This window comes from Tamandua tetradactyla, chromosome 23, assembly GCF_023851605.1.
Source record: "Tamandua tetradactyla isolate mTamTet1 chromosome 23, mTamTet1.pri, whole genome shotgun sequence".
NCBI lineage: Eukaryota > Metazoa > Chordata > Mammalia > Pilosa > Myrmecophagidae > Tamandua > Tamandua tetradactyla.
This window is the reverse complement of record NC_135349.1, coordinates 31073103-31079045: the sequence shown is the minus strand read 5'-3', so window position 1 is coordinate 31079045 and position 5943 is coordinate 31073103. Positions and strand designations below refer to the sequence as shown.

General features: G+C 38.4%; 1 pseudogene; it reads right to left on the bottom strand.

Moving 5' to 3' along the window:
• Positions 1 to 1247: 1247 nt before the first annotated feature.
• Positions 1248 to 4625, bottom strand: LOC143667348 (rho-related GTP-binding protein RhoQ-like; annotated as a pseudogene).
• Positions 4626 to 5943: the final 1318 nt, after the last annotated feature.

Sequence of the window (5943 nt, the reverse complement as noted above, 5' to 3'; positions counted from 1 at the left end):
TACCATTGCTAGGTATCTACTCAAAGGACTTAAGGGCAAAGACACAAATGGACATTTGCACACCAATGTTTATAGCAGCGTTATTTACAATTGCAAAGAGATGGAAACAGCCAAAATGTCCATCAACAGAAGAATGGCTAAACAAACTGTGGTATATACATATGATGAAATATTATGCAGCTTTAAGACAAGATAAACTTATGAAGCATGTAATAACATGGATGGACCTAGAGAATATTATGCTGAGTGAGTCCAGCCAAAAACTAAAGGACAAATACTGTATGGTCCCACTGATGTGAACGGACATTCGAGAATAAACTTGAAATATGTCGTTGGTAACAGAGTCCAGCAGTAGTTAGAAACAGGGTAAGATAATGGGTAATTGAAGCTGAAGGGATACAAACTGTGCAACAGGACTAGATACAAAAACTCAAAAATGGACAGCACAATAATACCTAATTGTAAACTAATCATGTTAAAACACTGAATGAAGCTGCATCTGAGCTATAGGGTTTTTTTTTTCTTTTTTTTTTTTTACTATTATTACTACTTTTATTTCTTTTCTCTATATTAACATTTTATATCTTTTTCTGTTGTGTTGCTAGTTCCTCTAAACCGATGCAAATGTACTAAGAAACGATGATCATGCATCTATGTGATGATGTTAAGAATTACTGAGTGCATATGTAGAATGGTATGATTTCTAAATGTTGTGTTAATTTTTTTTTCTTTCCGTTAATAAAAAAAAACATTTCTCACCTATCAGAGTATCAAAATCCAGCATTTAGAAGAAAATATCTCTCAATAAGCTGCAGGGTATATGACATTCTTTCATAGCCATTGGACATTAAACATCATTGCTGGATATGAAAAAGTTTACAGTACCTACTGAAGAAATATCTTCAGCATCTGTTAAATTTATTAATGCATTATCTCTTGAACTAATAGTTGCATGCCTGAGAATTAGTCATATACACATATGCACACATATGCAGAAATACAAACACGCACATTGATATTCATGTTTAAGATACTTGCATAAGTTTCATTGTTGCAGTCTTTCTTGAAAATGCAGGAATTGGGGCAGTAAGGTGGTGGCGTAGCAGGCAGAATTCTTGCCTGCCATACCAGAGACCCAAGATTGACTACCAGTGTCTGCCCATGCAAAAAATAGGACAAGAATTGGAAATATCCAGTTTTCAATACTGTATTTTTTTATTTCTAAATATTTTATTTCCCAGATTTTTCACCAGTTTGAACTAGTTGTTCAGTGATTATCTGAATATCTGTTGAAACCTAAGCCTTTAATGAAGTGCTTCTGAAAATAAGACAATTTTTCTACATTCTGCTTATGAAAAGAAAATAAATCTTTGGTTTTTAGTTAAAGCAGCAGGAAGGATTTTTCAAAAAAGAAATACTAAAGAGCCAAAGCAATTAAAAAGCTCTTAGTAAGCAATGGGAAACTTCAAACCCCATCAAGGTCAGTAGAGTACCTAAGGCACCTCAGGTTCAGATGATACAATCATCTTTGCTTAGAGTTCTAATGATCTATGTACATGGATCTTACCATCTTAAAAATGTGAAGCTGAAAAAGTAATGTCCAACAATGATTATTGCTAATAAGAGGAGCATCATAAGATTTGTTAAATGGGAGAGACTTAGAGATCATCTTAGAGATAGGGAAATTTAGGCCCAATCAAAAAACAGAGGTGACATCAGAGTTTGTTTTCAGAGTCCTCATCCAGTTCTCCTAGGACAGGACAAATTCTAGATTTTAACTTTCATTAGCTCGTAAATCAAGTTTCAGGGATGTGAATTGGGGACAGGAGGGGAGAGCCCCCATCAAATCCCCAAAGGGCAAGCTAGAAATGTATATTAATATTTCACTGTCTCAATTCCTTTTACTATGTGTTAAACAACTTAACTGAAATACCTATTGATTTATACAATTCCTTTCAATTCTGTTTGAAAAACAGCAGACCAAAATTAAATAAGAAAGTTACATAAAATTCCATTTGAGCATACATAAGGCTGTGATACGTAATGTGGACCACCACTTCTTGGGAGAAAGAAGACATCCAATGTCCAGTTCACAGAGAAAGCTTCGACTAGTAATCCAGTAGGCTCTTCATTCTTCAATGGGGAAGATGATGCTTATATTTTTAAAAATCTCTACAAAGCTCACATAACAAGACAACAGTACATCCTAGATTTGTGGCTGATATGAGCATTTAAGGCGGTCATTTTCAAGTATAAAAGTTTAGTGTTCCAGTACCCAATCTGTGCAGTAGACATAACTAGAGGCTCAAGTCATGGAAATTAACAGAAGCCCACCAAAGACGTAAAGAAATCATAATTTAGGTAATAGCAAGTTTAAATCTAGGAAAGGCTGGAAAAATTTATGGATTAGATAATGTGTCTCTATAAAACAGCATTTATCTGTTCAGATTGAAACTTTGTTCACAACACAGCTATCTGTTACATGACATTCAGAATAAGGCAGATCCACGAATACCAAGTAAGGAATCTTAATTAGGTAATAGAACTAGTAATTAAGGTTCACATTGAACACCATTAAATGGTCTGTTCTCCAGAGAAAAATTGGAAATGGCTCCAGTATACCAAACAGATGAACGTGAAAATATTGTGTCCGGTTTTTTTTTAAGCGGAGCCTTTCACTTAGGGACCAACATGCATGGCTCATGGACAAAACAAATCAACATTATTTATTTCTGGCTTGAAGCTATATAATGAGAAATTGTTATATAGCTATGGAAAATGGGTATTTGGAAGCCAGTATTTAGCTTAACTTAAATTCTAGACATGTCTATAAGTTGTAGTTCGATAAGCTGTTATGGTTCCAATATCTATATCTGAAAGGTGAAATCAGTTTTACTATGGACATTGGTTTTACTTTCGTAAGTTCCAAGTAACATGCTTGAGTTCTAGGTCTTTTATCTTTAACATAATTTAAACAAATTTTTTGTAGTTTGATCAGCATACACACTTCTCATTTCATTTGCTGTACATAGCCAATGTGGAAATTAAAAAAAAGTTACTAACTAGTTCAGAGATCTAAATTGAGTCCAAGGTTATGACAAAGTCTGACCCAAAATTTAATTTGTAATTTTAGCATGTATCTCGTGCAAGTTGGGGAGCATCAAACTAAATCTACAATTGCCAGAAGCATTGTTACAGTTTAATGCACATTAACTAAAGTGTGTACATTTTTAGTGTTCATGGTAAATGCAGTTATGACCTTGTTACACTTTTGGCATTCTTTAAGAAAGCACATTAAGCTTTAATGTAGAAATATTTAGGTTACACTCAACTTGTGCTCAAGTAATAATTAAACATTTGCTCTTTTTTATCTCATATATTCTCTCCTCAGGTATGGCCCATCTCCTGTACACTTGGAGCGACCTTTGGCTATGTGGCAGGCCTTGTTATTTCCCCACTCTGGATATACTGGAATAGAAAGCGACTTACATACAAGAACAATTAGTTGGAGCAAAGGGAGAAGATATTTCTTTGTGCAGACTCCATAAAGACTGTGCAGAAATGTGTATGGTCAAAGCCAAGCAGTTCCATTTACAGCACTGTGTTTTTTTTTTTTAATGTAGTTACAACATGATGTGATTGTAAGCTTTTTAAACTATGAAACCCCTGAGAGATTGTACCTTCTAGTTGAAATAAAGTATTTATAATAGATTGTGGCTTCAGATGCTGTTTGCTGCTTCTTGGACCTTTAAGAGACATTCTTAACTATATAGAATTCTGAGGGCAGTTTTTTACATTCCTCCACCCCTCAAGTTTTAAGCTGTTTTATTATCTAGAAGAGGTCTGAGAATAACTATGGCATTCATATGCTTTCTGAGAGAAACAGACAGTTTCCTTGGCCACTGAAGATGTTTCTCACGTAATCAAACAACAATTTATACATCTTGATCCTATTCTTTTTTTTACTGTGTGTTTCTTTGGAGTTAAAATGGCTATGATAGCCTCATCAAAAACAGTCTTCAATCCCTTCTGGGTTAAAGCTGAACATTCCACATAGCAGCATGCTCCTATGTCTTTTGCTAGTTTCTGTCCTTGTTCAACACATATAGGCTTTTCTTTCATGTCATTCAGTCTTGCTAAAGTTTTGGGTCATCTCGGAGATCAATCTGAGTTCCTATTAATAAAAAGGGTACATTTGGTGCATATTCCTTAAGTTCTGGTACCCACTCCTCTTTCACATTTTGAAATGAGGCTGAATTTACCACAGAGAAGCATATAAGGAAGACATCAGTCATGGAATAGGATAAAGGCCTCAGGCGGTCATAGTCTTCCGCTTATATAGGCGCTAATGTACAAGATCTCCGGTGCCATCTCCATTGCTACGTTCCTTTAGAAACTGTCTGATCTCAACTTGGTGTAAGTTAGCTGTCCGGCTGTGTCATAGAGTCCCAGGAGGTACTGCTTGCCCCCAAGGTGACGCTAACTGCGTAGTGGTCGAAGACGGTGGGCACGTACTCCTCCGGGAAGGCGTCGTTTTTATAGCTCATGAGCAGACACATCTTGCCCACCGCCCCGTCGCCGACCACCACGCACTTGAGCATCAGCGCGCCGGGCCCGTGAGCCATGCTGAGGCCCGCCGGCCTCCAGGCATGGTCCCTCCGGAGCCCCCGCCCCGGCCCCGGGCTCAGCCCCAGCCCGCCTGGGGCGTCCCCCGCCGCCGCCGCCGCTCCGCGCAGCAGGGCCATCCCCCGGCCCCATGCAGCGGCTCCCCCGCCGGAGGGGAGGGGGCGGCGGGCCCGGGGTGCTGCCGCTGCCTCGGTCGCTGCCTGGGTCCCCGCCCGGGCCCCTGTCGCCGCGCCGGCCCGCTGCCCCCGCCGCTCGGTGCCCGCGCCCTCTCCCCGGCCCGGCCTCCCCAGGAGGATCCGCTGGATCATAAGACTGTCCGGCCCCCCGGGGAGAATACTGTATTTTTAATACATATAAATCACCCAAAGTATTGAATACAAAATAAACATGTCTGTATATTTCCCTTTTATATGGTGTTGATTTCTGAAACAAGTGACACAGTTTAATTGTAGATATAAAATAAAAGAAAATGAAATAAATCAGATGATATTATTATCATATAGAAGATATGAAATTGTGCTGGAAAAAATTTGAGTGAAATGTAACTGGTGGAAAAAGGTGGTTTACAGAGCTTTGTTTTTTTAGTGAGATCAGGGAATTTTCCTTAAGTAGGTGATGCATGAGGGGAGGTCCTGAAGGATGAGTGCACAATCTGATTCCTAAGGTGAGAAGACTTTTTCTGGTGGAATGAACACCACATGCCAAGATTGTTTAAGGAAGGAGCATGACAAGTATATTGTGAGAAGACAAGTACTTGCGGCTTTGACTCTGATATTGAGAGGGAACATGAAGATGAGACATCATGCAGAGTTCTTAGGTTAGGATTGCTGTTTTAAAAAATGCAATTGTACTGGTCAGTTTTAAGAACAAAGGAAACCAAATCTAGTTAATCTTAGAACAGATTTACTCTGGTTGAAGCATGGAGTGTCATTTATAAGATGCAAAAGGAAGAACTGGAAAGACCCATGAAGAGATAACTGTGGTGTCTGAAATACAGCCATAGCTCAGATTCTGGTATTGGTCTTGGAGGTGGAAATATGTTTATGTTCCAAAAGAATTTGGTAGCAAATATAAGCAAGTATTGGTGACTGATTAGCTGTGAACCATGATGGAGTAAGAGATGACAAGGAGGGATTATAAGGAGGATTCTAATGTGTTTGTTTTCCAACTTAAATGGGTGGGGGTCATAATATAAGACCAACTTTGAGGTGGTGAGCTAAATTTGATTTATTTTACTTTTACTTTTTTACAAATTTACTTTTGTACATGGTAATTTCTGCAGATAAAGCCTGTTTTGAAAAGGAAATGATCAGTGAT